This window comes from Schistocerca americana, unplaced genomic scaffold, assembly GCF_021461395.2.
Source record: "Schistocerca americana isolate TAMUIC-IGC-003095 unplaced genomic scaffold, iqSchAmer2.1 HiC_scaffold_98, whole genome shotgun sequence".
Taxonomy (NCBI): Eukaryota; Metazoa; Arthropoda; class Insecta; order Orthoptera; family Acrididae; genus Schistocerca; species Schistocerca americana.
The window spans coordinates 325001-335000 of NW_025726763.1; positions in this window are offsets into that span (position 1 = coordinate 325001).

Consider the following 10000-nt stretch of genomic DNA (forward strand, 5'->3'; position numbering starts at 1 on the left):
GTACCGGTGAGCGTTGCACTCGCAGTCACAAAAACGTACGGCAAGTATATTACTCGGAAGAGTCAATGACAGTCCAAGCCCCCCTGCGTGGGAAGAGTCTTCCTAGGCCATGACCCACCGGAAGGGCGCAGCGTCCCCCACCCCAGACATGTGACGTCAGACTATCGGTATTGACGACTAGACTGATTCCTTATAATCATTTGCCATACACCGGTGGAAGCTGCCGAGACGAGTAACTACATAGCGGGCTCGCCGTGTCACTAATGTACAGAGATACAATAGTTTCGACTGGAACCGGATTAAACGTATACACGGCGCTGATTAGTAATAGATAGAGCCATCAGAATACAGATAATGTATAGACCTGTCCGTATACATGCTGAAAGACTCTGCTCACAATCACACGTCAGCCAGACACTCTTATCACGCACTACTCTCTGCCTGTAACAGGCACACAGACAATATGTAAGCACCAGCATGGAACACCACCCAGTGCATCCTCTCTGCCACATTAGACAATCCACACTATCATAACCAGACCGGGAGGTCCACTCGGAAAACAGAATATCCCACCCTTCCGACAACCACCATTGCTCAGCTAAGCCACCAACACCCACACATGTCCCACACAGGGGTGCACCCAACATCACAATACTGCCTCCTGTCACACCACACAAACAATGGCAGGAATGAAAGACACAGGTCTGCCACAAGCATGGAATCAGAGCGCCGCCTGTTATGAGCCAAAGGTGCACCCTGACGTGGCAAATCAGATGATGCCGCAGTCATTTACTTACGATATTCACAATCAACAAACCGGCCCCCCCCCCCCCAAAACACCTTTCCGTACAACAATGTGTACCTTAACCTAACCCATATTGTGCCTTAACCTAACCCGTATTGTACCTTAACCTAACCCGTATTGCGCCTTAACCTAACCCGTATTGCGCCTTAACCTAACCCGTATTGCGCCTTAACCTAACCCGTATTGCGCCTTAACCTAACCCGTATTGCGCCTTAACCTAACCCGTATTGCGCCTTAACCTAACCCGTATTGCGCCTTAACCTAACCCGTATTGCGCCTTAACCTAACCCGTATTGCGCCTTAACCTAACCCGTATTGCGCCTTAACCTAACCCGTATTGCGCCTTAACCTAACCTATGTTGCGCCTTAACCTAACCTATGTTGCGCCTTAACCTAACCTATGTTGCGCCTTAACCTAACCTATGTTGCGCCTTAACCTAACCTATGTTGCGCCTTAACCTAACCTATGTTGCGCCTTAACCTAACCTATGTTGCGCCTTAACCTAACCTATGTTGCGCCTTAGCCTAACCTATGTTGCGCCTTAACCTAACCCATATTGTACCTTAACCTAACCCATGTTGCGCCTTAACCTAACCCATATTGTACCTTAACCTAACCCATATTGTACCTTAACCTAACCCATATTGTACCTTAACCTAACCCATATTGTACCTTAACCTAACCCATATTGTACCTTAACCTAACCCATATTGTACCTTAACCTAACCCATATTGTACCTTAACCTAACCCATATTGTACCTTAACCTAACCCATATTGTACCTTAACCTAACCTATGTTGCGCCTTAACCTAACCTATGTTGCGCCTTAACCTAACCTATGTTGCGCCTTAGCCTAACCTATGTTGCGCCTTAACCTAACCCATATTGTACCTTAACCTAACCCATGTTGCGCCTTAACCTAACCCATATTGTACCTTAACCTAACCCATATTGTACCTTAACCTAACCCATATTGTACCTTAACCTAACCCATATTGTACCTTAACCTAACCCATGTTGTACCTTAACCTAACCCATGTTGTACCTTAACCTAACCCATGTTGCGCCTTAACCTAACCCATGTTGCGCCTTAACCTAACCCATGTTGCGCCTTAACCTAACCTATGTTGCGCCTAAACCTAACCTATGTTGCGCCTAAACCCAACACACGTTGGGCCTAAACCCAACACACGTTGGGCCTAAACCCAACACACGTTGGGCCTTAACCCAACACACGTTGGGCCTTAACCCAACACACGTTGGGCCTTAACCCAACACACGTTGGGCCTTAACCCAACACACGTTGGGCCTTAACCCAACACACGTTGGGCCTTAACCCAACACACGTTGGGCCTTAACCCAACACACGTTGGGCCTTAACCCAACACACGTTGGGCCTTAACCCAACACACGTTGGGCCTTAACCCAACACACGTTGGGCCTTAACCCAACACACGTTGGGCCTTAACCCAACACACGTTGGGCCTTAACCCAACACACGTTGGGCCTTAACCCAACACACGTTGGGCCTTAACCCAACACACGTTGGGCCTTAACCCAACACACGTTGGGCCTTAACCCAACACACGTTGGGCCTTAACCCAACACACGTTGGGCCTTAACCCAACACACGTTGGGCCTTAACCCAACACACGTTGGGCCTTAACCTGCTCTGTAATTGTCATACGACGCGTTAAATTAGTGTAGTGTTGCCTAACTGCAACCCCCGCAATATAGTTTGCTACTCGCACTGCCCGGTCCCCAGAGTATCGCTTCATGTTAAACACCTTGCAGCTATACACTGTAATGCGGATGGCAGCAGGACGTACATGCTCAATGCCCTTCGCAGTTGTTCATTGGCATTCGCATGGCGAAGCACAGCCTACGTTGTGGTACGGCTTGTGTCAACTGTCCGCTGATGTTGTACGTCCAAATCACACACTGTACTGCACATTGGTCCTCATGTACTGAATGATACATCGTGGTACATGTGTGACCGTACCACGACTGCGCCAACAACGGCGAACCATACGGTCCAAATATTGTGCACTCAGCTACGTGTCGTCTCCCTATAAGAGCTGGATTGCAGTATGGTATGCCGTGGATGGCGATCAGCATGAGCCGTCTGTTGATGTAGTGGCGCGTGTTGTCAGACGTAGTCGTCTCTTCTCACACACCGTGATAGCATGGTGCACTGCGTTCCACATCTGCGACATGCGACAGAGGCCGGTTGACAGTCGTTCGCGCAATGGACATCGCATACGTACGGGGGCCACCTTCCACGTGTTCGCGAAGCGTGCACATGTTGTTGCGTGTATGTGGGCAGACATAGTGTGTCGTGACACCTGACACAGGCATGCAACAATCGTTGAATTTGCAAATGGCGATGGACGTCTACGTTTGCTGGTGACGTTACGCAAATGAACAACTGGTAAACCGTTGTGGTGCGGTTGTTCTCGCTAGAGGTGAATCAGTGATGGCGACGATCGGTTGAGCTACCAACCGGTTGTTTCAGCGATACCCACCATGCCCACGAACGTGAATGGCATGTGGGTGTGAAGCGATACGCGGCGGTGGCTGGGTGGGACCGTCCCCGGCCGGTGAGGGGGGGCCTCCCGGCGTGCTGGCCGCGCGGTGCGTGGGCGCACGCGCTACAGCCGGCTGGTGGGGGCGGCCAGTGGCAGGCGCGCCGGCCGACGGAGGCGGCAGGCGGCGCAGCTGCGCGCCGGCGCACCCTGCACGCGGCGCCGTGCGGCCAAAGTAGGTCCTCGCGGGCCCGGTGCGAAGCGCGGTGGACATCTGCAGTGTGCTGGTCCGATTGAGGACTGTGTGCGCTGAGGATGCGCCGCCGCCCGGCGCTCGGCGCCGCGACGCCGTCTGCTGCTCGGTCGCCTCTGCGGTTCTCGCAGGTGGATTGTATCGCAGCTGTGCGGACGTGTTGGCGCGTGCGCTGTGCTGGGAGTGTTCGCTTCGGCACCCAAGTGGGGCTTTTGTCCTTCTGTGGCGCTGGCGTTGGAGCTGCCGGCCACCGTAGGTGGCGCGTGTTGTCTCCCGCCGGCAATGCCACGACAGCACGCTCCCGGGCCTCTGTCGGCAGCGGCAAGCTCAGTTGGGAGCACGGGTGGTCGCACCTAAAGCGTCTACTCGCCAAACTCCGGGCGATTGCGCCTCTCTCGAACCCGACCAAGTACTTAGGACGGCGCTGCGCGCCGCCGGGACCTGAGAGGGTTTCGAGGTGTATTGTGCAGGGGAGCTCAGCCTCCTCCTGTTTGCAGAATAATTGAGCGGACGCTTGCGTGTTCGCGCGGGCCCCCGGGACACACTCCCGGGCGGCCGGCTGCTCAGCTCTAGTTGACGCAGCTCCCTGGTTGATCCTGCCAGTAGTCATATGCTTGTCTCAAAGATTAAGCCATGCATGTCTCAGTACAAGCCGCATTAAGGTGAAACCGCGAATGGCTCATTAAATCAGTTATGGTTCCTTAGATCGTACCCACGTTACTTGGATAACTGTGGTAATTCTAGAGCTAATACATGCAAACAGAGTCCCGAGTCTGGCGTGAGGTCAGTCGCTTGACGGCGCGTTTCGGCGCGGGCCCGCCCGTTGCCGGCGCGCCGTAAGGCACGGAGGCTCGCACTGGGGCGTATCGCTTTCCAGTCGGGCGTGCCGCGGCAGTCCTCACTCGGGGAAGTGAAGCGTCTCTTACAGCCTCTCCTTCCCAAGTAGCTCTTTCCGCCTTCCCGTGGTGCCAGACGTCAAGCTCGGCATTCTGCCTTGCGTCAAAAGGGAGAGCTGCGACCCAACCCGATGCGAAAGCGAAGGGTGCGTGGCACAGGGGGAGCTGTGTCGAGGGACCGAACACCAGTCCCTTTCTGTTCGCAGGGCACAGACCAGCAGGTGCTCTGCATGCCGGCGACCTCGTTTGTCGGCGTGGGATCTCGGCGCGAGTCGGCAAGGGTGCTTCGCCGCGCCCCTGGGTAACCGGGGCGTGTTCTGCCAAACCCAGGAGGTGGTGACATCGCCTGGGCTAGGTTAGATGGGCCCAGACCGCCGAACGACTGGGGGACCGACCCACCACCTGAGTAGGAGTGGGTCTTCGGCCTTCAGGTGGAAACTCGGGCTAGTAGGCGGCGAAGGGCGAGGGGTGCATCCGCCTCTCCGGAGTGCGGGGTGCACTTGCCGAGGAGCGTCGAGTGAAATCGTCGACGACGAGGCCTTCGACGGGGACCAGTGCGCTGGCAACGGCGCGTTGAACCCTGCAGCTCAGGAGTGCCCTTGACCTAGGGGCGAGGTCGGTGGGCGAGCTGCAACAGTCCCCCCCCATGCCAGAGGAGCCGGTCCGGGGTAAGAGACGGGCTCCCAACCTTCTTTCACTCGTCAACATCATGGCAGATCAAGAGACGAGTGACTCGAGTGCGCTTTCGAGGGCGAGTATGTCCGCTGTCCCTACCTCACAGGAGGAAGTGGGACACGAAGATGAAAACATTTATGAAAGACACTGTCGCATCAGTCAAATTCTTGACTCAAGTGTCAAAAACGGTAAGATTAGTCAGGCCGCGGTCCTGGCAATAAAGAATGAGCTTGCTGCCTGGGCCATAGCACATGCAAAGCTAGAAGGGCGGCTTGAAGAATTGGAAAAAGAGAATACCAGACTTCGACAACAACCGACTAAGACATGGGCTGGAGTGGTGGCGCAAACCGCCACGAAGGCCCAAACAACCAAGGAAACGATTGCCAAGGTTTCGAAGAAACCAGACACGGCAGTCTTTCTAAGACCACTACCTGGACAGACCATCAAAAAAGTACAAGAAATTTTCACAACAACCATTGACCCGGCAAAAGATAAAATCAAAGTGAACAAAGTGAAAGCTACTAAGAATGTGGTAATCATAGAGACAAGATACTAAATAATAGTAAACTAAAGAAGGCAGTCAAATGTGAACCACTAAAAAAGAGAAATCCATTAGTTATCCTCTATGATGTACCTGTAGCCTTGACCGAAAGTGACATGTATGAAACCCTTTATAACCAGAATTTTGATGACTGTGAGTGGGAAACGTTCAAAAATGAATTCAAGCTGCGTTTTAAAACCGGGCCTCGGGAACGAGATGTCGTCCATCACGTCGCCGAGGTTTCTGGTAAGATGTGGCGCAAATTAACCGCTATGGGCAAAGTATATATAGGGTTTCACGCAATTAATGTCAGAGACTACTTAGTAGTCCCCCGATGCCACAATTGTGGCGATCTGGACCATGTCCATAAGCACTGCGAAAGAAAGCCGGCCTGCTCCAGGTGTGGGGCAGAAGACCACACAAGAAAAAATTGCAACAAAAATGTAACCTGCATTCCTTGCACAAAAAGAGGAAGAAAACCGTGCAACACCACCGGAAGGAACTGCCCAACGTACAGGATGTTGGAACAAAGACTAATTTCGCGAATTGACTATGGCTGAGGCCATAACTGAACTCAGGAAGCCTAAAAGGAAATCCCCAAGCAAGAGGTTGAGGGACGCTCTGAGAGCAAGCAAATTCAAACAATTTCTACAAAAAGTCATGCAACCAAGATCCATGGTAATAATAATGAAAGATGTATGTGTACAAACAGATCCGTGCGAAGAAGAAGCTCCCTCTCCTCCTTGCTGGGGACCTGGGTCGAACCAAGAACCTTCTCGGCCACGAAGGCATCCTGTACCTGGGAGTTCACTTCCACTTAGTAAAGAATCAGAAAACACCGCACAAGTCCAGTTTGATGAAGTGACTAGCACAAACTCATTCCCTGTATCACCAACTCAGAGAGGAATGGGAATAGACCCCCAACGAATATACCCCAACCTGGAGCATGCACTGCAACTCTCCAGATTGGAGGAGCCGGCAATCCTCACCACGGCACTAAGACATGTGGTACGTGTCGGCCATGAATATGGCAGAGATGTCACCTTCCCAGTAATGGAGGCTGTGGATAGAATCCAGCTCAAGACAATGAATCTCCCCACCGACTTCGGAGCCCTGCGAGATCTAGTTAAAAAGGTATTTGAAAGACGTAATGAGAATTTCAACATAGAAGAATTATATCACCAAGCAGTAATAACCAATGGCAGAGTAGCTCACGACTGGTCCAAAAACTGGCCAGAATCACATATTCATACCTACTTCCCACGTGAACCAAATAAACGTGGGTCAGATAAACGCACACAACAGTAAACTAGTCTTGCAGGAACTTCGGAGGGTGGTGGAAGAGAAGAGTCTAGACGTGCTCTGTCTACAGGAACCGTACTCTCAAGCGGGACGAATCCCATACATGGCTGCCAATTGGCAAATGATATACACTGGAGAAGAACCAAAAGCAGCAATAATAATAACAAACAAATCATTCAGAACCACGGTCCTCGCGCAGTTTTCGAGCGAACACTGCAATGTCGTGGAACTTCAAACATCGAAAGGAGTGATCTACATCTCAAACATTTACTTCCAATATGGGCGAGAAATAGATGAGTTTTTGGAGATACTCACACAGGTTACCACGGCACTGCGGGGACGCAGGATGATAGTGACGGCAGACATAAATGCAAAGTCCCCCCTGTGGTTCAGTGGCACTCACGATGATCGAGGACTAAAGGCCGAAGAGACGATAATGGCATTACAACTGGTGGTTGCAAACCAACAAGGGAACCCCCCCACCTATACAGGCGGCGGGGGAGATGGCACAAATATAGATGTGACGTTGGTAACACCAAATCTCATCACAAAAGTCAACAACTGGAAAGTGTGGGACAGAGCAACCACCAGTGATCATAACTTAATTTCTTTCAACATTGAACTTAATTTCTTTCAACATTGGGGAAAGGGAGTGCCACAGGGACACGGGGTGGGAGCTGCAGTTCAATTATAACAAAGCCAACTGGGACCGTCTCGCGGAGGAGTGCGACATCCCGACATTGCTGGAGGGTGATGAAAACGTAGATGAATACGCCGAAGAGCTGGTACAGGCTATCACCAGGGCGGTGCGAGCCGCGGTACCAACCAGGAGGAGAGCCGTCGCGGCCACCCCCACACCATGGTCGGCTGAATTAGAACAGATGCGCCAGGCTGTAAGGAGGGCGAGGAGGTATTACCAGCGGAGTGTCGTCTGGAGAGAGAAACAAAGATGGCTACAGATCTACAGAGAGAGCAAAGATCAATTCCAACAGGAGCTCAGGGCTGTCAGACTCAGAAGTTGGGAGAGTTACGTAAAAAGCCAACTGGCTACAGACCCTTGGGGAGTCCCGTACAAGTTAGTAAGAGAGAAAATAAGATCACCTATGGTGCTCTCCACTGTCAGGGACGGGGACCGGATGACGGGCACGTGGCAGGAAACTGCCGAGGCCCTCCTCCGGGTCCTGTTGCCTGACGACGTGGAAGATAATGAGACAGATGAACAGAAAGAAATAAGAAGAGAAGACCAAAGGGACTACAACAATAACATAAGAACTTACCCCTTCTCTGAAGAGGAAGTCGCTGCCCAAATAAAGGCCCTTAAAAAGGGTAAAGCTCCTGGCCCAGACGGCATTACTGCGGAGGTGGTGCAATTCCTTGCCCCCCAGCTCGTAGCTCCTCTCACAAAGTTGTACAACGAGTGCTTACAACTCGGGAAATTCCCAGCAATTTGGAAAAAAGCAAATGTAATAATAATTAAAAAGAGTCCAGACAAAGATCCTACAGAAATCAAGTCTTATAGACCTATCTGCCTGCTAGATGTACTGGGCAAACTTTTTGAGAGGCTACTAGCACACAGACTGACAGCACACCGCATGCTGTGTGGGATGAGCGACAGACAATTCGGTTTTCGGTCTGGGTGTTCTGCGTCTGACGCAATCGCCCTGGCTGCCGAGGTCTGTGGCTCTGCCCCGCACAAGTATGTTGTCGGCATCATGGTAGACATCAGTGGCGCCTTCGACAACCTGTGGTGGCCCTCACTCTTTTCCCGCCTGCGGGAAAGGAACTGTCCAGGGCTACTATACGGCTGTCTGAGGAGCTATTGTGTAGACAGGGAGGTCTCGCTATCGGCCCCTAGCGGCATAGTCAGGAAGATTGTGACCAAAGGATGTCCTCAGGGCTCTGTCCTTGGACCTCTCTTTTGGGACATAAATATGGAGCCTCTACTTGAGGATCTAAAGAATTGTGACGATGTGCTAGAGGTCATAGCATACGCGGACGACCTCCTCTTGCTGGTCGGCGGCCGTAGCCGTGAGGATTTAGAACCGAAAGTGGAGAGAGCTATAACTGTGCTTACATCGTGGTGCCAAAGAAGTAAAATGACTATTGCGCCCAATAAATCAACATACTTGCTTCTCAAAGGCCAATTGGTCAGAAATCCCACAGTTAGAATCAACGGCATGCCAGTTCTTCGGCGCCGTGAGGCCCGATATCTGGGTGTAATCATCGATGAGAGGTGGAACTTTGCAACACATATTGACACCGTATCCCAAAAGTCACTGGTCTTACTAAATAACCTTATTGGAATAGGTCACAAGCGATTCCACCTGCCACCAAATCTAATAAAACTATATCACAATAGTATTCTGACCTCTATAGTAGGATACGGATCAGGAGTCTGGGCACACAGACTCACGAGGGTCATGCCTGCCATGGCCGTAAGAAGAGTGCAGCGGAACATGCTTCTACGTTCAGCAGGGGCTTACAGAACTACACCAGGAGGAGCGTTATTAGTACTAATGGGGATTTGCCCATTAGACATAAAAATCAGGGAGCAAGCCGCCTGGTACTGGGTGAAGAAGGAAAACAGGGATAAAATCCGGGAAATACTTGGGGTCTATGCGGGGGACAGATATGCTATCAAAAAGAGGGGAATAGAACTTTGGCAGAATCAATGGAGTAGTGAGGAAACGGGACGCAGAACCTATGAACTGCTACCAGACATCGAGGAAAGGCTAAAACTTACATTTTTCACACCCACAAGAGGAATGCTGCACTTTCTTACTGGACATGGACCATACCCGACATATCTATGTCGGTTTGGGAAACAGGCTACACCAGCGTGCGACTGTGGTGCTGTGCAAGGTACCCCAGAACATGTGGTGTATGAGTGCCACCTCTTCGATGATGTGGCCCATGATCTACGACAACAGCTACCAAATAGGGACACGTACCACATATTAAGAAGCGAAAGCACTTTCAACATCTTAAATACTCTCACTGA